Source organism: Schistocerca cancellata, chromosome 5, assembly GCF_023864275.1.
Source record: "Schistocerca cancellata isolate TAMUIC-IGC-003103 chromosome 5, iqSchCanc2.1, whole genome shotgun sequence".
Taxonomy (NCBI): domain Eukaryota; kingdom Metazoa; phylum Arthropoda; class Insecta; order Orthoptera; family Acrididae; genus Schistocerca; species Schistocerca cancellata.
Genome location: NC_064630.1, coordinates 833,524,029 through 833,548,741, shown reverse-complemented (window position 1 = coordinate 833,548,741; position 24,713 = coordinate 833,524,029).

Sequence of the window (24,713 nt, the reverse complement as noted above, 5' to 3'; positions counted from 1 at the left end):
TTTCCGATGCATCACAGCTGTTTCACTGTAACCCTTGGACCTCCACATTGCCGATGAAAAACTGATACTGCATCGTGATTGAATAAATTAACACCATGCTTGCTTGTTTACAGGGGGTACTGCATCAAACGGTCTGTGTTTGGAACCTTTCCTGGGGGTCCAGTAGAAGTTTCCGACGCATCACAGATGTTTTACTGTAACCCTTGGACCTTCACATACCCGATGAAACACAGAAACTGCATCGTGATTGAATACATCAGCACCATGATGACTTCTATCCAGGGGAGTACTGCTTTAAACGGTCTGTGTTTGGAACCTTTCCTGGGGGTGCGGTAGAAGTTTCCGATGCATCACAACTGTCTTACTGTAACCCTTGCACCTTAACATTGCCGATGAAACACAGAAACTGCATCGTGATTGAATAGATTAGCACCATGCTGACTTCTATCCAGGGTAGTACTGCATCAAACGGTCTGTGTTTGGACCCTTTCCTGGGGGTTCAGTTGTAATTTCCGATTCATCACAGCTGTTTTACTGTAACCCTTGGACCTTCACATTGCTGATGAAACACAGAAACTGCATCGTAATAGAATACAACAGCAGCATGCTCATTTCCATCCAGGGGAATACTGCATCAAACGGTCTGTGCTTGGAACCTTTCCTGGGGGTCCAGTAGTAGTTTCCGATGCATCTCAGCTGTTTTACTGTAACCCTTGGACCTTCACTTTGCCGATGAAACACAGAAATTGCATCGTGATTGAATAGATTAGCACCATGCTGACTTCTATCCAGGGGAGTACTGCTTCAAACAATCTGCGATGTGCATCTTTCCTGTGGGGCCATTAGTAGTTTCCGATGCATCACAGCTGTTTCACTGTAACCCTTGGACCTCCACATTGCCGATGAAACACTGAAACTGCATCGTGATTGAATAAATTAACACCATGCTGGCTTGTTTACAGGGGAGTACTGCATCAAACGGTCTGTGTTTGGAACCTTTCCTGGGGGTCATGTAGTAGTTTCCGATGCATCACAACTGTTTTACTGTAACCCTCTCACCTTAACATTGCCGATGAAACATAGAAACACATCGTGATTGAATAGATTAGCAACATGCTGACTTCTATCCAGGGGAGTACTTCTTCAAACAATCTGCGTTGTGCACCTTAACTGGGTGTCCAGTAGTAGTTTACAATCATCACAGCTGTTTTACTGTAACCCTTGGACTTTCACATTGCCGATGAAACACAGAAACTGCATCGTGATTGAATACATCAGCACCATGCCGACTTCTATCCAGGGGTGTACTTCTTCAAACAATCTGCGTTGTGCACCTTAACTGGGTGTCCAGTAGTAGTTTACAATCATCACAGCTGTTTTACTGTAACCCTTGAACCTTCACATTGCCGATGAAACACAGAAACTGCATCGTGATTGAATAGATTAGCACCATGCTGACTTGTTTCCAGGGGAGTACTGCATCAAACGGTCTGTGTTTGGATCCTTTCCTCGGGGTCCAGTAGTAGTTTCCGATGCATCACAGCTGTTTTACTGTAACTCTTGGACCTTCACATTGCCGATGTAACACAGAAACTGCATCGTGATTGAATACATCAGCACCATTCTGACTTCTATCCAGGGGAGTACTGCTTCAAACGGTCTGTGTTTGGAACCTTTCCTGGGGGTGCGGTAGTAGTTTCCGATGCATCACAACTGTTTTACTGTAACCCTTGGACCTTCACATTGCCGATGAAACACAGAAATTGCATCATGATTGAATAGATTAGCACCATGCTAACTTCTATGCAGGGGAGTACTGCTTCAAACAATCTGAGCTGTGCACCTTTCCTGTGGGGCCAGTAGTAGTTTCCGATGCATCACAGCTGTTTCACTGTAATCCTTGGACCTCCACATTGCCGATGAAACACTGAAACTGCATCGTGATAGAATAGATTAACACCGTGCTGACTTGTTTACAGGGGAGTACTGCATCAAACGGTCTGTGTTTGGAACCTTTCCTGGGGGTCCAGTAGTAGTTTCCGACGCATCACAGATGCTTTACTGTAACCCTTGGACCTTCACATTGCCGATGAAACACAGAAACTGCATCGTGATTGAATACATCAGCACCATGCGGTCTTCTAACCAGGGGAGTACAGCTTCAAACAATCTGTGTTTTGAACCTTTCCAGGGGGTCCAATAGTAGTTTCCGATGCATCACAGCTTTTTTACTGTAACCCTTGGACCTTCACATTGCTGATGAAACACAGATACTGCTTCGTGGTTGAATACAGCAGCACCATGCCGACTTCTATCCAGGGGAGTGCTGTTTCAAACAAGATGCGTTGTGCATCTTTCCTGGGTGTCCAGTAGTAGTTTCCGATGCATCACAGCTTTTTTACTGTTACCCTTGGACCTTCATATTGCCGATGAAACTCAGAAACTGCATAGTGATTTAATAGATTAGCACCATGCTGACTTGTCGCCAGGGGAGTACTGCATCAAACGGTCTGTGTTTGGAACCTTTACTGGGGGTCCGGTAGTAGTTTCCGATGCATCACACCTGTTTTACTGTAACCCTTGGAGCTTCACATTGCCGACAAAACACAGAAACTGCATCGTGATTGAATACATCAGCACCATGCCGACTTCTATCCAGGGGAGTACTTCCTCAAACAATCTGCGTTGTGCACCGTTCCTGGGGGTCCAGTAGTAGTTTCCGATGCATCACAGCTGTTTTACTAAAACCCTTGGACCTTCACATTGCCGATGAAACACATAAACTGCATCGTGATTGAATAGATTAGCACCATGCTGACTTGTTTCCAGCGGTGTACTGCATCAAACGGTCTAAGATGGAACCTTTCCTGGGGGTCCGGTAGTAGTTTCCGATGCATCACAGCTGTTTTACTGTAACCCTTTGACCTTCACATTGCCGATGAAACACAGAAACTGCATCGTGATTGAATACATCAGCACCATAAAGACTTCTATCGAGGGGAGTACTGCATCAATCGGTCTGTGTTTGGAACCTTTCCTGGGGGTCCGGTAATAGTTTCCGATGCATCACAGCTGTTTTACAGGAACCCTTGGACCTTCACATTGCCGATGAAACACAGAAACTGCTTCGTGATTGAATATATCAGCACCATGCCGACTTCTATCCAGGGGAGTACTGCATCAAACGGTCTGTCTTTGGAATCTTTCCTGCGGGTCTGGTAGTAGTTTCCAATGCATCACAGCTGTTTTACAGTAACACTTGGACCTTCACATTGCCGATGAAACACAGAAACTGCATCGTGATTGAATACATCAGCACCATGCCGACTTCTATCCAGGGGAGTACTGCTTCAAACAATCTGCGTTGTGCACCTTTCCTGGGGTGCCAGTAGTAGAATCCGATGCATCACAGCTGTTTCACTGTAACCCTTTGACCTACACATTGCCGATGAAACACAGAAACTGCATCGTGATTGAATAGATTAGCACCATGCTGACTTGTTTACAGGGGAGTACTGCATCAAACGGTCTGTGACTGGAAACTTTCGTCGGTGTCCAGTAGTAGTTTTCGACGCATCACAGCTATTTTACTGTAACCCTTGGACCTTCACATTGCCGATGAAACACAGAAACTGCATCGTGATTGAATACAACAGTTCCAATCCGACTTCTAACCAGGGGAGTACTGCATCAAACGGTCTTTGTTTGGAACCTTTCCTGGGGGTGCGGTAGCAGTTACCGATGCTTCACAACTGTCTTTCTGTAACACTTGCACCTTAACATTGCCGATGAAACACAGAAACTGCATCGTGATTGAATAGATTAGCACCATGCTGATTTCTATCCAGGGTAGTACTGCATCAAACGGTCTGTGTTTGGAACCTATCCTGGGGGTCCAGTAGTAGCTCCGATGCATCACATCTGTTTTACTGTAACCCTTGGACCTTCACATTGCCGAAGAAACACAGAAATTGCATCGTGATTGAAAAGATTAGCACCATGCTGACTTCAATCAAGAGGAGTACTGCTTCAAACAATCTGCGCTGTGCATCTTTCCTGTGAGGCCAGTAGTAGTTTCCGATGCATCACAGCTGTTTCACTGTAACCCTTGGACCTTCACATTGCCGATGAAACACAGAAACTGCATCGTAATTGAATAGATTAGCACCATGCTGACTTGTCTCCAGCGGTGTACTGCATCAAACGGTCTAAGATGGAACCTTTCCTGGGGGTCCGGTAGTAGTTTCCGATGCATCACAGCTGTTTTACTGTAACCCATGGACCTTCACATTGCCGATGAAACACAGAAACTGCATCGTGATTGAATACATCAGCACCATGAAGACTTCTATCCAGGGGAGTACTGCATCAATCGGTCTGTGTTTGGAACTTTTCCTGGGGGTCCGGTAGTAGTTTCCGATGCATCACAGCTGTTTTACTGTAACCCTTGGACCTTCACATTGCCGATGAAACACAGAAACTGCATCGTGTTTGAATACATCAGCACCATGCCGACTTCTATTCAGGGGAGTACTGCTTCAAACAATCTGCGTTGTGCACCTTTCCTGGGGTGCCAGTAGTAGATTCCGATGCATCACAGCTGTTTTACTGTAACCCTTGGACCTTCACATTGCCGATGAAAAACAGAAACTGCATCGTGATTGAATACATCAGCACCATGCCGACTTCTATCCAGGGGTGTACTTCTTCAAACAATCTGCGTTGTGCACCTTACCTGGGTTTCCAGTAGTAGTTTACAATCATCACAGCTGTTTTACTGTAACCCTTGGACCTTCACATTGCCGATGAAACACAGAAACTGCATCGTGACTGAATAGATTAGCACCATGCCGACTTCTATCCAGGGGAGTACAGCATCAAACAGTCTGTGTTTGGAACCTTTCCTGGGGGTCCAGTAGTAGATCCGATGCATCACATCTGTTTTACTGTAACCCTTGGACCTTCACATTGCCGATGAAACAAAGAAACTGCATCGTGATTGAATACATCAACACCTTGGTGACTTCTAACGAGAGGAGTACTGCTTCAAACGGTCTGTTTTTGGAACCTCTCCTGGGGGTTCAGTTGTAATTTCCGATGCATCACAGCTGTTTTACTGTAACCCATGGACCTTCACATTGCTGATGAAACACAGAAACTGCATCCTAATAGAATACATCAGCATCATGCTGACTTCTATCCAGGGAGTACTGTTTCAAACGGTCTGTGTTTGGAACCTTTCCTGGGGATCCGGTAGTAATTTCCGATGCATCACAACTGTTTTACTGTAACCCTTGGACCTTCACATTGCCGATGAAACACAGAAATTGCATGGTGATTGAATAGATTAGCGCCATACTGACCTCTATCCAGGGGAGTACTGCTTCAAATAATCTGAGATGTGCACCTTTCCTGTGGGGCCAGTATTAGTTTCCGATGCAATACAGCTGTTTCATTGTAACCCTTGGAACTCCACATTGCCGATGTAACACTGAAACTGCATCGTGATTGAAAAGATTAGCACCATGCCGACTTCTATCCAGGGGAGTACAGCATCAAACGGTCTGTGTTTGGAATCTTTCCTGGGGGTCCAGTAGTAGCTGCGATGCATCTCAGCTGTTTTACTGTAACCCTTGGACCTTCACATTGCCGATGAAACACAGAAACTGTATCGTGATGAAATAGATTAGCACCATGCTGACTTGTTTCCAGGGGAGTACTGCATCAAACGGTCTGTGTTTGGAACCATTCCTGGGGGTCCAGTAGTAGTTTCCGATGCATCACAGCTGTTTTACTGTAACCCTTGGACCTTCACATTGCCGATGAAAAACAGAAACTGCATCGTGATTGAATACATCAGCACCATGCCGACTTCTATCCAGGGGAGTACTGCATCAAACGGTCTTTGTTTGGAACCTTTCCTGGGAGTCCGGTAGTAATTTACGATGCATCACAGGTGTTTCAGTGTAACCCTTATACCTTCACATTGCCGATGATACACAGAAACTGCATCGTGATTGAATAGATTAGCACCAAGCTGAATTGTTTACAGGGGAGTACTGCATCAAACCGTCTGTGTTTGGAACCTTTCCTCGGGGTCCAGTATTAGTTTCCGACGCATCACAGCTGTTTTTTCTGTAACCCTTGGAACTTCGCATTGCCGATGAAACACAGAAACTGCATCGTGATCGAATAGATTAGCACCATTCTGACTTTTATCCAGGGGAGTACTGCATCAAACGGTCTTTGTTTGGTACCTTTCCTGGGGATCCAGTAGTAGTTTCGGATGCATCGCAGCTGTTCTACTGTAACCCTTGGACCTTCTCATTGCCAATGAAACACAGAAACTGCATCGTGATTGAATACATCAGCACCATGCCGACTTCTATCCAGGGAAGTACTGCTTCAAACAATCTGCGTTTTAACCTTTCCTGGGAGTCTAGTAGTTGTTTCCCATGCATCACAGCTGTTTTACTGTAACCCTTTGACTTTCACATTGCGCATGAAACACAGAAACTGCATCGTGATTGAATACATCAGCACCATGCCGACTTCTATCCAGGGGTGTATTTCTTCAAACAATCTGCGTTGTGCGCCTTACCTGGGGGTCCAGTAGTAGTTAACAATCATCACAGCTGTTTTACTGTAACTCTTGGACCTTCACATTGCCGATGAAACACAGAAACTGCATCGGGATTGAATACATCAGGCACAAATCCCGAATTCTGTACAGGGAAGTAACGCTTCAAACAGTATATGTTTCGAACATTTCCTGGGAATCCAGTAGTAGTTTCAAGTGCAGCACTGCATGTTTAGAGGAACCGATGGGCCTTCTAATTGATGATAAAACACAGAAACCGTATCGAGATTGAATACATCAGCACTAAGTCGAGTTCTGTCCAGTGGAGTCGTGCTTCTAACGTTCACTGTTTGGAACCTTCCCTGGCAGTCCAGTAGTAGTTCCGATGCATCGCGTGTAGATTACTGCAACCCTTGGACCTTCCCACTGACGATGAAATACAGAAATAGAATCGCGGTTGATTACGTCCGGTACCATGCCTAATTCTGACTAGGTAAGTAACGCTTCAAATGGTATGTGCATGGAATGTTTACTCGGAGTATAGTAGTAGTTTTAGATGCACCACTGCAAGTTTACTGGAACCGTTGGAACTTCACATTGCCGATGAAACACAGAAATTGCATCGTGGTTGAATACATCAAAACCATGCTGAATTGTTTCCAAGGGCGTACTGCATCAAACGGTCTGTGTTTGGAACTTTTCCTGGGGATGCAGTAGTATCTTCCGATGCATCACAGCTGTTTTACTGTAACACTTGGACCTTCACTTTGCCGATGAAACACAGGAATTGCATCGTGATTGAATGCATCAGCACCATGCCGATTTCTATCCAGGGGACTACTGCTTCAAACAATCTGCGCTTTTAACTTTTCCTGGGTGTCCAGTAGTAGTTCCCGATGCATCACAGCTGTTTTACTGTAACCCTTGGACCTTCACATTGCCGATGAAACACAGAAACTGCTTCGTGATTTAATACATCAGCACCATGCCGACTTCTATCCAACGGAGTACTGCATCAAACGGTCTGTGTTTGGAATCTTTCCTGCGGGTCCGGTAGTAGTTTCCGATGCATCACAGCTGTTTTACTGTAACCCTTGGACCTTCACATTGCCGATGAAACACAGAAACTGCATCGTGTTTGAATACATCAGCACCATGCCGACTTCTATCCAGGGGAGTACTGCTTCAAACAATCTGCGTTGTGCACCTTTCCTGGGGTGCCAGTAGTAGATTCCGATGCATCACAGCTGTTTCACTGTAACCCTTGGACCTTCACATTGCCGATGAAACAAAGAAACTGCATCGTGATTGAATACATCAACACCTTGGTGGCTTCTAACGAGAGGAGTACTGCTTCAAACGGTCTGTTTTTGGAACCTTTCCTGGGGTTCAGTTGTAATTTCCGATTCATCACAGCTGTTTTACTGTAACCCTTGGACCTTCACATTGCTGATGAAACACAGAAACTGCATCGTAATAGAATACATCAGCAGAATGCTCACTTCCGTCCTGGGGAGTACTGCATCAAACGGTCTGTGCTTGGAACCTTTCCTGGGGTTCCAGTAATAGTTTCCGATGCATCTCAGCTGTTTTACTGTAACCCTTAAACCTTCACATTGCCGAAGAAACACAGAAATTGCAGCGTGACTGAATAGATTAGCACCATGCTGACTTCTATCCAGGGGAGTACTGCTTCAAACAATCTGCGCTGTGCACCTTTCCTGTGGGGCCAGTAGTAGTTTCCGATGCATCACAGCTGTTTCACTGTAACCCTTGGACCTCCACATTGCCGATGAAACACTGAAACTGCATCGTGATTGAATAAATTAACACCATGCTGGCTTGTTTACAGGGGAGTACTGCATCAAACGGTCTGTGTTTGGAATCTTTCCTGGGGGTCCAGTAGAAGTTTCCGACGCATCACAGATGTTTTACTGTAACCCTTGGACCTTCACATACCCGATGAAACACAGAAACTGCATCGTGATTGAATACATCAGCACCATGCTGACTTCTATCCAGGGGAGTACTGCTTCAAACGGTCTGTGTTTGTAACCTTTCCTGGGGGTGCGGTAGTAGTTTCCGATGCATCACAACTGTCTTACTGTAACCCTTGCACCTTAACATTGCCGATGAAACACAGAAACTGCATCGTGATTGAATAGTTTAGCACCATGCTGACTTCAATCCAGGGTAGTACTGCATCAAACGGTCTGTATTTGGAACCTTTCCTGGGGGTCCAGTAGTAGCTCCAATGCATCACATCTGTTTTACTGTAACCCTTGGACCTTCACATTGCCGATGAAACAAAGAAACTGCATCGTGATTGAATACATCAACACCTTGGTGACTTCTAACGAGAGGAGTACTGCTTCAAACGGTCTGTTTTTGGAACCTTTCGTAGGGGTTCAGTTGTAATTTCCGATTCATCACAGCTGTTTTACTGTGACCCTTGGACCTTCACATTGCCGATGAAACACAGAAACTGTATCGTGGTTGAATAGATTAGCACCATGCTGACTTGTTTCCAGGGGAGTACTGCATGAAACGGTCTGTGTTTGGAACCATTGCTGGGGTCCAGTAGTAGTTTACGATGCATCGCAGGTGTTTCACTGTAACCCTTATACCTTCACATTGCCGATGAAACACAGAAACTGCATCGTGATTGAATAGATTAGCACCATGCTGAATTGTTTACGGGGGAGTACTGCATCAAACCGTCTGTGTTTGGAACCTTTCCTCGGGGTCCAGTATTAGTTTCCGACGCATCACAGCTGTTTTACTGTAACCCTTGGACCTTCAGATTGCCAATGAACCACAGAAACAGCATCGTGACTGAATACATCAGCACCATGCCGACTTCTATCCAGGGGAGTACTTCTTCAAACAATCTGCGTCGTGCACCTTACCTGGGTGTCCAGTAGTAGTTTACAATCATCACAGCTGTTTTACTGTAACCCTTGGACCTTCACATTGCCGATGAAACACAGAAACTGCATCGTGACTGAATAGATTAGCACCATGCCGGCTTCTATCCAGGGGAGTACTGCATCAAACGGTCTGTGTTTGGAACCTTTCCTGGGGGTCATGTAGTAGTTTCCGATGCATCACAACTGTTTTACTGTAACCCTCTCACCTTAACATTGCCGATGAAACACAGAAACACATCGTGATTGAATAGATTAGCAACATGCTGACTTCTATCCAGGGGAGTACTTCTTCAAACAATCTGCGTTGTGCACCTTAACTGGGTGTCCAGTAGTAGTTTACAATCATCACAGCTGTTTTACTGTAACCCTTGGACTTTCACATTGCCGATGAAACACAGAAACTGCATCGTGATTGAATACATCAGCACCATGCCGACTTCTATCCAGGGGTGTACTTCTTCAAACAATCTGCGTTGTGCACCTTAACTGGGTGTCCAGTAGTAGTTTACAATCATCACAGCTGTTTTACTGTAACCCTTGAACCTTCACATTGCCGATGAAACACAGAAACTGCATCGTGATTGAATAGATTAGCACCATGCTGACTTGTTTCCAGGGGAGTACTGCATCAAACGGTCTGTGTTTGGATCCTTTCCTCGGGGTCCAGTAGTAGTTTCCGATGCATCACAGCTGTTTTACTGTAACTCTTGGTCCTTCACATTGCCGATGTAACACAGAAACTGCATCGTAATAGAATACATCAGCATCATGCTGACTTCTATCCAGGGAGTACTGTTTCAAACGGTCTGTGTTTGGAACCTTTCCTGGGGATCCGGTAGTAGTTTCCGATGCATCACAACTGTTTTACTGTAACTCTTGGGCCTTCACATTGCCGATGAAACACAGAAACTGCATAGTGATTGAATACATCAGCACCATGCCGACTTCTATCCAGGGGAGTACTCCATCAAACGGTCTGTGTTTGGAACGTTTCCTGGGGGTCCAGGAGTAGCTCCGATGCATCACATCTGTTTTACTGTAACCCTTGGACCTTCACATTGCCGATGAAACAAAGAAACTGCATCGTGATTGAATACATCAACACCTTGGTGACTTCTAACGAGAGGAGTACTGCTTCAAACGGTCTGTTTTTGGAACCTTTCCTGGGGGTTCAGTTGTAATTTCCGATGCATCACAGCTGTTTTACTGTAACCCTTGGACCTTCACATTGCTGATGAAACACAGAAACTGCATCGTAATAGAATACATCAGCATCATGCTGACTTCTATCCAGGGTGTACTGTTTCAAACGGTCTGTGTTTGGAACCTTTCCTGGGGATCCGGTAGTAGTTTCCGATGCATCACAACTGTTTTCCTGTAACCCTTGGACCTTCACATTGCCGATGAAACACAGAAATTGCATGGTGATTGAATAGATTAGCACCATGCTGACCTCTATCCAGGGGAGTACTGCTTCAAATAATCTGAGCTGTGCACCTTTCCTGTGGGGCCAGTAGTAGTTTCCGATGCATCACAGCTGTTTCACTGTAACCCTTGCAACTCCACATTGCCGATGTAACACTGAAACTGCATCGTGATTGAAAAGATTAGCACTATGCCGACTTCTATCCAGGGGAGTACAGCATCAAACGGTCTGTGTTTGGAACCTTTCCTGGGGGTCCAGTAGTAGCTGCGATGCATCTCAGCTGTTTTACTGTAACCCTTGGACCTTCACATTGCCGATGAAACACAGAAATTGCATGGTGATTGAATAGATTAGCACCATGCTGACCTCTATCCAGGGGAGTACTGCTTCAAATAATCTGAGCTGTGCACCTTTCCTGTGGGGCCAGTAGTAGTTTCCGATGCATCACAGCTGTTTCACTGTAACCCTTGGAACTCCACATTGCCGATGTAACACTGAAACTGCATCGTGATTGAAAAGATTAGCACTATGCCGACTTCTATCCAGGGGTGTACTGCATCAAACGGTCTGTGTTTGGAACCTTTCCTGGGAGTCCGGTAGTAATTTACGATGCATCACAGGTGTTTCACTGTAACCCTTATACCTTCACATTCCCGATGATACACAGAAACTGCATCGTGATTGAATAGAGTAGCACCATGCTGAATTGTTTACAGGGGAGTACTGCATCAAACCGTCTGTGTTTGGAACCTTTCCTCGGGGTCCAGTATTAGTTTCCGACGCATCACAGCTGTTTTACTGTAACCCTTGGACCTTCGCATTGCCGATGAAACACAGAAACTGCATCGTGATCGGTAAGATTAGCACCATTCTGACTTTTATCCAGGGGAGTACTGCATCAAACGGTCTTTGTTTGGAACCTTTCCTGGGGATCCAGTAGTAGTTTCGGATGCATCGCAGCTGTTTTACTGTAACCCTTGGACCTTCTCATTGCCAATGAAACACAGAAACTGCATCGTGATTGAATACATCTGCACCATGCCGACTTCTATCCAGGGGAGTACTGCTTCAAACAATCTGCGTTTTAACCTTTCCTGGGAGTCCAGTAGTAGTTTTCCATGCATAACAGCTGTTTTACTGTAACCCTTTGACTTTCACATTGCCCATGAAACACAGAAACTGCATCGTGATTGAATACATCAGCACCATGCCGACTTCTATCCAGGGGTGTATTTCTTCAAACAATCTGCGTTGTGCGCCTTACCTGGGTGTCCAGTAGTAGTTTACAATCATCACAGCTGTTTTACTGTAACCCTTGGACCTTCACATTGCCGATGAAACACAGAAACTGCATCGTGACTGAATAGATTAGCACCATGCCGACTTCTATCCAGGGGAGTACAGCATCAAACGGTCTGTGTTTGGAACCTTTCCTGGGGGTCCAGTAGTAGCTCCGATGCATCACATCTGTTTTACTGTAACCCTTGGACCTTCACATTGCCGATGAAACAAAGAAACTGCATCGTAATAGAATACATCAGCATCATGCTGACTTCTATCCAGGGAGTACTGTTTCAAACGGTCTGTGTTTGGAACCTTTCCTGGGGATCCGGTAGTAGTTTCCGATGCATCACAACTGTTTTACTGTAACTCTTGGGCCTTCACATTGCCGATGAAACACAGAAACTGCATCGTGATTGAATACATCAGCACCATGCCGACTTCTATCCAGGGGAGTACTCCATCAAACGGTCTGTGTTTGGAACGTTTCCTGGGGGTCCAGTAGTAGCTCCGATGCATCACATCTGTTTTACTGTAACCCTTGGACCTTCACATTGCCTATGAAACAAAGAAACTGCATCGTGATTGAATACATCAACACCTTGGTGACTTCTAACGAGAGGAGTACTGCTTCAAACGGTCTGTTTTTGGAACCTTTCCTGGGGGCAGTTGTAATTTCCGATGCATCACAGCTGTTTTACTGTAACCCTTGGACCTTCACATTGCTGATGAAACACAGAAACTGCATCGTAATAGAATACATCAGCATCATGCTGACTTCTATCCAGGGTGTACTGTTTCAAACGGTCTGTGTTTGGAACCTTTCCTGGGGATCCGGTAGTAGTTTCCGATGCATCACAACTGTTTTCCTGTAACCCTTGGACTTTCACATTGCCGATGAAACACAGAAATTGCATGGTGATTGAATAGATTAGCACCATGCTGACCTCTATCCAGGGGAGTACTGCTTCAAATAATCTGAGCTGTGCACCTTTCCTGTGGGGCCAGTAGTAGTTTCCGATGCATCACAGCTGTTTCACTGTAACCCTTGGAACTCCACATTGCCGATGTAACACTGAAACTGCATCGTGATTGAAAAGATTAGCACCATGCTGACTTCTATCCAGGGGAGTACTGCTTCAAACAATCTGCGCTGTGCACCTTTCCTGTGGGGCCAGTAGTAGTTTCCGATGCATCACAGCTGTTTCACTGTAACCCTTGGACCTCCACATTGCCGATGAAACACTGAAACTGCATCGTGATTGAATAAATTAACACCATGCTGGCTTGTTTACAGGGGAGTACTGCATCAAACGGTCTGTGTTTGGACCCTATCCTGGGGGTTCAGTTGTAATTTCCGATTCATCACAGCTGTTTTACTGTAACCCTTGGACCTTCACATTGCTGATGAAACACAGAAACTGCATCGTAATAGAATACAACAGCAGCATGCTCATTTCCATCCAGGGGAATACTGCATCAAACGGTCTGTGCTTGGAACCTTTCCTGGGGGTCCAGTAGTAGTTTCCGATGCATCTCAGCTGTTTTACTGTAACCCTTGGACCTTCACTTTGCCGATGAAACACAGAAATTGCATCGTGATTGAATAGATTAGCACCATGCTGACTTCTATCCAGGGGAGTACTGCTTCAAACAATCTGCGCTGTGCATCTTTCCTGTGGGGCCATTAGTAGTTTCCGATGCATCACAGCTGTTTCACTGTAACCCTTGGACCTCCACATTGCCGATGAAACACTGAAACTGCATCGTGATTGAATAAATTAACACCATGCTGGCTTGTTTACAGGGGAGTACTGCATCAAACGGTCTGTGTTTGGAACCTTTCCTGGGGGTCATGTAGTAGTTTCCGATGCATCACAACTGTTTTACTGTAACCCTCTCACCTTAACATTGCCGATGAAACACAGAAACACATCGTGATTGAATAGATTAGCAACATGCTGACTTCTATCCAGGGGAGTACTTCTTCAAACAATCTGCGTTGTGCACCTTAACTGGGTGTCCAGTAGTAGTTTACAATCATCACAGCTGTTTTACTGTAACCCTTGGACTTTCACATTGCCGATGAAACACAGAAACTGCATCGTGATTGAATACATCAGCACCATGCCGACTTCTATCCAGGGGTGTACTTCTTCAAACAATCTGCGTTGTGCACCTTAACTGGGTGTCCAGTAGTAGTTTACAATCATCACAGCTGTTTTACTGTAACCCTTGAACCTTCACATTGCCGATGAAACACAGAAACTGCATCGTGATTGAATAGATTAGCACCATGCTGACTTGTTTCCAGGGGAGTACTGCATCAAACGGTCTGTGTTTGGATCCTTTCCTCGGGGTCCAGTAGTAGTTTCCGATGCATCACAGCTGTTTTACTGTAACTCTTGGTCCTTCACATTGCCGATGTAACACAGAAACTGCATCGTGATTGAATACATCAGCACCATTCTGACTTCTATCCAGGGGAGTACTGCCTCAAACGGTCTGTGTTTGGAACCTTTCCTGGGGGTGCGGTAGTAGTTTCCGATGCATCACAACTGTTTTACTGTAACCCTTGGACCTTCACATTGCCGATGAAACACAGAAATTGCATCATGATTGAATAGATTAGCACCATGCTAACTTCTATGCAGGGGAGTACTGCTTCAAACAATCTGAGCTGTGCACCTTTCCTGTGGGGCCAGTAGTAGTTTCCGATGCATCACAGCTGTTTCACTGTAATCCTTGGACCTCCACATTGCCGATGAAACACTGAAACTGCATCGTGATAGAATAGATTAACACCGTGCTGACTTGTTTACAGGGGAGTACTGCATCAAACGGTCTGTGTTTGGAACCTTTCCTGGGGGTCCAGTAGTAGTTTCCGACGCATCACAGATGCTTTACTGTAACCCTTGGACCTTCATATTGCCGATGAAACACAGAAACTGCATCGTGATTGAATACATCAGCACCATGCGGTCTTCTAACCAGGGGAGTACAGCTGCAAACAATCTGTGTTTTGAACCTTTTCAGGGGGTCCAATAGTAGTTTCCGATGCATCACAGCTTTTTTACTGTAACCCTTGGACCTTCACATTGCTGATGAAACACAGATACTGCTTCGTGGTTGAATACAGGAGCACCATGCCGACTTCTATCCAGGGGAGTGCTGTTTCAAACAAGATGCGTTGTGCATCTTTCCTGGGTGTCCAGTAGTAGCTTCCGATGCATCACAGCTTTTTTACTGTTACCCTTGGACCTTCATATTGCCGATGAAACTCAGAAACTGCATAGTGATTTAATAGATTAGCACCATGCTGACTAGTCGCCAGGGGAGTACTGCATCAAACGGTCTGTGTTTGGAACCTTTACTGGGGGTCCGGTAGTAGTTTCCGATGCATCACACCTGTTTTACTGTAACCCTTGGAGCTTCACATTGCCGACAAAACACAGAAACTGCATCGTGATTGAATACATCAGCACCATGCCGACTTCTATCCAGGGGAGTACTTCCTCAAACAATCTGCGTTGTGCACCGTTCCTGGGGGTCCAGTAGTAGTTTCCGATGCATCACAGCTGTTTTACTAAAACCCTTGGACCTTCACATTGCCGATGAAACACATAAACTGCATCGTGATTGAATAGATTAGCACCATGCTGACTTGTTTCCAGCGGTGTACTGCATCAAACGGTCTAAGATGGAACCTTTCCTGGGGGTCCGGTAGTAGTTTCCGATGCATCACAGCTGTTTTACTGTAACCTTTTGACCTTCACATTGCCGATGAAACACAGAAACTGCATCGTGATTGAATACATCAGCACCATGAAGACTTCTATCCAGGGGAGTACTGCATCAATCGGTCTGTGTTTGGAACCTTTCCTGGGGGTCCGGTAATAGTTTCCGATGCATCACAGCTGTTTTACAGTAACCCTTGGACCTTCACATTGCCGATGAAACACAGAAACTGCTTCGTGATTGAATATATCAGCACCATGCCGACTTCTATCCAGGGGAGTACTGCATCAAACGGTCTGTCTTTGGAATCTTTCCTGCGGGTCTGGTAGTAGTTTCCGATGCATCACAGCTGTTTTACAGTAACACTTGGACCTTCACATTGCCGATGAAACACAGAAACTGCATCGTGATTGAATAGATTAGCACCATGCTGACTTGTTTACAGGGGAGTACTGCATCAAACGGTCTGTGACTGGAAACTTTCGTCGGTGTCCAGTAGTAGTTTTCGACGCATCACAGCTATTTTACTGTAACCTTTGGACCTTCACATTGCCGATGAAACACAGAAACTGCATCGTGATTGAATACAACAGTTCCAATCCGACTTCTAACCAGGGGAGTACTGCATCAAACGGTCTTTGTTTGGAACCTTTCCTGGGGGTGCGGTAGCAGTTACCGATGCTTCACAACTGTCTTTCTGTAACACTTGCACCTTAACATTGCCGATGAAACACAGAAACTGCATCGTGATTGAATAGATTAGCACCATGCTGATTTCTATCCAGGGTAGTACTGCATCAAACGGTCTGTGTTTGGAACCGATCCTGGGGGTCCAGTAGTAGCTCCGATGCATCACATCTGTTTTACTGTAACCCTTGGACCTTCACATTGCCGAAGAAACACAGAAATTGCATCGTGATTGAAAAGATTAGCACCATGCTGACTTCAATCAAGAGGAGTACTGCTTCAAACAATCTGCGCTGTGCACCTTTCCTGTGAGGCCAGTAGTAGTTTCCGATGCATCACAGCTGTTTCACTGTAACCCTTGGACCTTCACATTGCCCATGAAACACAGAAACTGCATCGTAATTGAATAGATTAGCACCATGCTGACTTGTCTCCAGCGGTGTACTGCATCAAACGGTCTGTGTTTGGAACTTTTCCTGGGGGTCCGGTAGTAGTTTCCGATGCATCACAGCTGTTTTACTGTAACCCTTGGACCTTCACATTGCCGATGAAACACAGAAACTGCATCGTGTTTGAATACATCAGCACCATGCCGACTTCTATTCAGGGGAGTACTGCTTCAAACAATCTGCGTTGTGCACCTTTCCTGGGGTGCCAGTAGTAGATTCCGATGCATCACAGCTGTTTTACTGTAACCCTTGGACCTTCACATTGCCGATGAAAAACAGAAACTGCATCGTGATTGAATACATCAGCACCATGCCGACTTCTATCCAGGGGTGTACTTCTTCAAACAATCTGCGTTGTGCACCTTACCTGGGTGTCCAGTAGTAGTTTACAATCATCACAGCTGTTTTACTGTAACCCTTGGACCTTCACATTGCCGATGAAACACAGAAACTGCATCGTGACTGAATAGATTAGCACCATGCCGACTTCTATCCAGGGGAGTACAGCATCAAACAGTCTGTGTTTGGAACCTTTCCTGGGGGTCCAGTAGTAGATCCGATGCATCACATCTGTTTTACTGTAACCCTTGGACCTTCACATTGCCGATGAAACAAAGAAACTGCATCGTGATTGAATACATCAACACCTTGGTGACTTCTAACGAGAGGAGTACTGCTTCAAACGGTCTGTTTTTGGAACCTCTCCTGGGGGTTCAGTTGTAATTTCCGATGCATCACAGCTGTTTTACTGTAACCCATGGACCTTCACATTGCTGATGAAACACAGAAACTGCATCCTAATAGAATACATCAGCATCATGCTGACTTCTATCCAGGGAGTACTGTTTCAAACGGTCTGTGTTTGGAACCTTTCCTGGAGATCCGGTAGTAATTTCCGATGCATCACAACTGTTTTACTGTAACCCTTGGACCTTCACATTGCCGATGAAACACAGAAATTGCATGGTGATTGAATAGATTAGCGCCATACTGACCTCTATCCAGGGGAGTACTGCTTCAAATAATCTGAGCTGTGCACCTTTCCTGTGGGGCCAGTATTAGTTTCCGATGCAATACAGCTGTTTCATTGTAACCCTTGGAACTCCACATTGCCGATGTAACACTGAAACTGCATCGTGATTGAAAAGATTAGCACCATGCCGACTTCTATCCAGGGGAGTACAGCATCAAACGGTCTGTGTTTGGAATCTTTCCTGGGGGTCCAGTAGTAGCTGCGATGCATCTCAGCTGTTTTACTGTAACCCTTGGACCTTCACATTGCCGATGAAACACAGAAACTGTATCGTGATGAAATAGATTAGCACCATGCTGACTTGTTTCCAGAGGAGTACTGCATCAAACGGTCTGTGTTTGGAACCATTCCTGGGGGTCCAGTAGTAGTTTCCGATGCATCACAGCTGTTTTACTGTAACCCTTGGACCTTCACATTGCCGATGAAAAACAGAAACTGCATCGTGATTGAATACATCAGCACCATGCCGACTTCTATCCAGGGGAGTACTGCATCAAACGGTCTTTGTTTGGAACCTTTCCTGGGAGTCCGGTAGTAATTTACGATGCATCACAGGTGTTTCAGTGTAACCCTTATACCTTCACATTGCCGATGATACACAGAAACTGCATCGTGATTGAATAGATTAGCACCAAGCTGAATTGTTTACAGGGGAGTACTGCATCAAACCGTCTGTGTTTGGAACCTTTCCTCGGGGTCCAGTATTAGTTTCCGACGCATCACAGCTGTTTTTTCTGTAACCCTTGGAACTTCGCATTGCCGATGAAACACAGAAACTGCATCGTGATCGAATAGATTAGCACCATTCTGACTTTTATCCAGGGGAGTACTGCATCAAACGGTCTTTGTTTGGTACCTTTCCTGGGGATCCAGTAGTAGTTTCGGATGCATCGCAGCTATTCTACTGTAACCCTTGGACCTTCTCATTGCCAATGAAACACAGAAACTGCATCGTGATTGAATACATCAGCACCATGCCGACTTCTATCCAGGGAAGTACTGCTTCAAACAATCTGCGTTTTAACCTTTCCTGGGAGTCTAGTAGTTGTTTCCCATGCATCACAGCTGTTTTACTGTAACCCTTTGACTTTCACATTGCGCATGAAACACAGAAACTGCATCGTGATTGAATACATCAGCACCATGCCGACTTCTATCCAGGGGTGTATTTCTTCAAACAATCTGCGTTGTGCGCCTTACCTGGGGGTCCAGTAGTAGTTAACAATCATCACAGCTGTTTTACTGTAACTCTTGGACCTTCACATTGCCGATGAAACACAGAAACTGCATCGGGATTGAATACATCAGGCACAAATCCCGAATTCTGTACAGGGAAGTAACGCTTCAAACAGTATATGTTTCGAACATTTCCTGGGAATCCAGTAGTAGTTTCAAGTGCAGCACTGCATGTTTAGAGGAACCGATGGGCCTTCTAATTGATGATAAAACACAGAAACCGTATCGAGATTGAATACATCAGCACTAAGTCGAGTTCTGTCCAGTGGAGTCGTGCTTCTAACGTTCACTGTTTGGAACCTTCCCTGGCAGTCCAGTAGTAGTTCCGATGCATCGCGTGTAGATTACTGCAACCCTTGGACCTTCCCACTGACGATGAAATACAGAAATAGAATCGCGGTTGATTACGTCCGGTACCATGCCTAATTCTGACTAGGTAAGTAACGCTTCAAATGGTATGTGCTTGGAATGTTTACTCGGAGTATAGTAGTAGTTTTAGATGCACCACTGCAAGTTTACTGGAACCGTTGGAACTTCACATTGACGATGAAACACAGAAACTGCAACGGGAAAGAGCACATCAGCACCATGCTGACTTCTATCCAGGGGCGTACTGCGTCAAACAATCTGCGTTTTAAATCTAACCTTGGGGTCCAGTAGTAGTTTCCGATGCATCACAGCTGTTTTACTGTAACCCTTGGACCTTCACATTGCTGATGAAACACAGAAACTGCATCGAGATTGATTACATAAGCACCATGCCGACTTCTATCCAGAGGAGTACTGCTTCAAACAATCTGCGTTTTGAACCTTTCCTGGGGGTCCAGAAGTAGTATCCGATGCATCACAGCTGTTTTACTGTAACCCATGGGCCTTCACATTGCCGATGAAACACAGAAACTGCATCGTGGTTGAATACATCAAAACCATGCTGAATTGATTCCAAGGGCGTACTGCATCAAACGGCCTGTGTTTGGAACTTTTCCTGGGGATGCAGTAGTATCTTCCGATGCATCACAGCTGTTTTACTGTAACACTTGGACCTTCACTTTGCCGATGAAACACAGAAATTGCATCGTGATTGAATACATCAGCACCATGCCGATTTCTATCCAGGGGACTACTGCTTCAAACAATCTGCGCTTTTAACTTTTCCTGGGTGTCCAGTAGTAGTTCCCGATGCATCACAGCTGTTTTACTGTAACCCTTGGACCTTCACATTGCCGAAGAAACACAGAAACTGCTTCGTGATTGAATACATCAGCACCATGCCGACTTCTATCCAGGGGAGTACTGCATCAAACGGTCTGTGTTTGGAATCTTTCCTGCGGGTCCGGTAGTAGTTTCCGATGCATCACAGCTGTTTTACTGTAACCCTAGGACCTTCACATTGCCGATGAAACACAGAAACTGCATCGTGTTTGAATACATCAGCACCATGCCGACTTCTATCCAGGGGAGTACTGCTTCAAACTATCTGCGTTGTGCACCTTTCCTGGGGTGCCAGTAGTAGATTCCGATGCATCACAGCTGTTTCACTGTAACCCTTGGACCTTCACATTGCCGATGAAACAAAGAAACTGCATCGTGATTGAATACATCAACACCTTGGTGGCTTCTAACGAGAGGAGTACTGCTTCAAACGGTCTGTTTTTGGAACCTTTCCTGGGGTTCAGTTGTAATTTCCGATTCATCACAGCTGTTTTACTGTAACCCTTGGACCTTCACATTGCTGATGAAACACAGAAACTGCATCGTAATAGAATACATCAGCAGAATGCTCACTTCCGTCCCGGGGAGTACTGCATCAAACGGTCTGTGCTTGGAACCTTTCCTGGGGTTCCAGTAATAGTTTCCGATGCATCTCAGCTGTTTTACTGTAACCCTTAAACCTTCACATTGCCGAAGAAACACAGAAATTGCAGCGTGACTGAATAGATTAGCACCATGCTGACTTCTATCCAGGGGAGTACTGCTTCAAACAATCTGCGCTGTGCACCTTTCCTGTGGGGCCAGTAGTAGTTTCCGATGCATCACAGCTGTTTCACTGTAACCCTTGGACCTCCACATTGCCGATGAAACACTGAAACTGCATCGTGATTGAATAAATTAACACCATGCTGGCTTGTTTACAGGGGAGTACTGCATCAAACGGACTGTGTTTGGAATCTTTCCTGGGGGTCCAGTAGAAGTTTCCGACGCATCACAGATGTTTTACTGTAACCCTTGGACCTTCACATACCCGATGAAACACAGAAACTGCATCGTGATTGAATACATCAGCACCATGCTGACTTCTATCCAGGGGAGTACTGCTTCAAACGGTCTGTGTTTGTAACCTTTCCTGGGGGTGCGGTAGTAGTTTCCGATGCATCACAACTGTCTTACTGTAACCCTTGCACCTTAACATTGCCGATGAAACACAGAAACTGCATCGTGATTGAATAGATTAGCACCATGCTGACTTCAATCCAGGGTAGTACTGCATCAAACGGTCTGTATTTGGAACCTTTCCTGGGGGTCCAGTAGTAGCTCCAATGCATCACATCTGTTTTACTGTAACCCTTGGACCTTCACATTGCCGATGAAACAAAGAAACTGCATCGTGATTGAATACATCAACACCTTGGTGACTTCTAACGAGAGGAGTACTGCTTCAAACGGTCTGTTTTTGGAACCTTTCGTTGGGGTTCAGTTGTAATTTCCGATTCATCACAGCTGTTTTACTGTGACCCTTGGACCTTCACATTGCCGATGAAACACAGAAACTGTATCGTGGTTGAATAGATTAGCACCATGCTGACTTGTTTCCAGGGGAGTACTGCATGAAACGGTCTGTGTTTGGAACCATTGCTGGGGTCCAGTAGTAGTTTACGATGCATCGCAGGTGTTTCACTGTAACCCTTATACCTTCACATTGCCGATGAAACACAGAAACTGCATCGTGATTGAATAGATTAGCACCATGCTGAATTGTTTACGGGGGAGTACTGCATCAAACCGTCTGTGTTTGGAACCTTTCCTCGGGGTCCAGTATTAGTTTCCGACGCATCACAGCTGTTTTACTGTAACCCTTGGACCTTCAGATTGCCAATGAACCACAGAAACAGCATCGTGACTGAATACATCAGCACCATGCCGACTTCTATCCAGGGGAGTACTTCTTCAAACAATCTGCGTCGTGCACCTTACCTGGGTGTCCAGTAGTAGTTTACAATCATCACAGCTGTTTTACTGTAACCCTTGGACCTTCACATTGCCGATGAAACACAGAAACTGCATCGTGACTGAATAGATTAGCACCATGCCGACTTCTATCCAGGGGAGTACAGCATCAAACGGTCTGTGTTTGGAACCTTTCCTGGGGGTCCAGTAGTAGCTCCCATGCATCACATCTGTTTTACTGTAACCCTTGGACCTTCACATTGCCGATGAAACAAAGAAACTGCATCGTAATAGAATACATCAGCATCATGCTGACTTCTATCCAGGGAGTACTGTTTCAAACGGTCTGTGTTTGGAACCTTTCCTGGGGATCCGGTAGTAGTTTCCGATGCATCACAACTGTTTTACTGTAACTCTTGGGCCTTCACATTCCCGATGAAACACAGAAACTGCATCGTGATTGAATACATCAGCACCATGCCGACTTCTATCCAGGGGAGTACTCCATCAAACGGTCTGTGTTTGGAACGTTTCCTGGGGGTCCAGTAGTAGCTCCGATGCATCACATCTGTTTTACTGTAACCCTAGGACCTTCACATTGCCGATGAAACAAAGAAACTGCATCGTGATTGAATACATCAACACCTTGGTGACTTCTAACGAGAGGAGTACTGCTTCAAACGGTCTGTTTTTGGAACCTTTCCTGGGGGTTCAGTTGTAATTTCCGATGCATCACAGCTGTTTTACTGTAACCCTTGGACCTTCACATTGCTGATGAAACACAGAAACTGCATCGTAATAGAATACATCAGCATCATGCTGACTTCTATCCAGGGTGTACTGTTTCAAACGGTCTGTGTTTGGAACCTTTCCTGGGGATCCGGTAGTAGTTTCCGATGCATCACAACTGTTTTCCTGTAACCCTTGGACCTTCACATTGCCGATGAAACACAGAAATTGCATGGTGATTGAATAGATTAGCACCATGCTGACCTCTATCCAGGGGAGTACTGCTTCAAATAATCTGAGCTGTGCACCTTTCCTGTGGGGCCAGTAGTAGTTTCCGATGCATCACAGCTGTTTCACTGTAACCCTTGGAACTCCACATTGCCGATGTAACACTGAAACTGCATCGTGATTGAAAAGATTAGCACTATGCCGACTTCTATCCAGGGGAGTACAGCATCAAACGGTCTGTGTTTGGAACCTTTCCTGGGGGTCCAGTAGTAGCTGCGATGCATCTCAGCTGTTTTACTGTAACCCTTGGACCTTCACATTGCCGATGAAACACAGAAATTGCATGGTGATTGAATAGATTAGCACCATGCTGACCTCTATCCAGGGGAGTACTGCTTCAAATAATCTGAGCTGTGCACCTTTCCTGTGGGGCCAGTAGTAGTTTCCGATGCATCACAGCTGTTTCACTGTAACCCTTGGAACTCCACATTGCCGATGTAACACTGAAACTGCATCGTGATTGAAAAGATTAGCACTATGCCGACTTCTATCCAGGGGAGTACTGCATCAAACGGTCTGTGTTTGGAACCTTTCCTGGGAGTCCGGTAGTAATTTACGATGCATCACAGGTGTTTCACTGTAACCCTTATACCTTCACATTCCCGATGATACACAGAAACTGCATCGTGATTGAATAGAGTAGCAACATGCTGAATTGTTTACAGGGGAGTACTGCATCAAACCGTCTGTGTTTGGAACCTTTCCTCGGGGTCCAGTATTAGTTTCCGACGCATCACAGCTGTTTTAGTGTAACCCTTGGACCTTCGCATTGCCGATGAAACACAGAAACTGCATCGTGATCGGTAAGATTAGCACCATTCTGACTTTTATCCAGGGGAGTACTGCATCAAACGGTCTTTGTTTGGAACCTTTCCTGGGGATCCAGTAGTAGTTTCGGATGCATCGCAGCTGTTTTACTGTAACCCTTGGACCTTCTCATTGCCAACGAAACACAGAAACTGCATCGTGATTGAATACATCTGCACCATGCCGACTTCTATCCAGGGGAGTACTGCTTCAAACAATCTGCGTTTTAACCTTTCCTGGGAGTCCAGTAGTAGTTTCCCATGCATAACAGCTGTTTTACTGTAACCCTTTGACTTTCACATTGCCCATGAAACACAGAAACTGCATCGTGATTGAATACATCAGCACCATGCCGACTTCTATC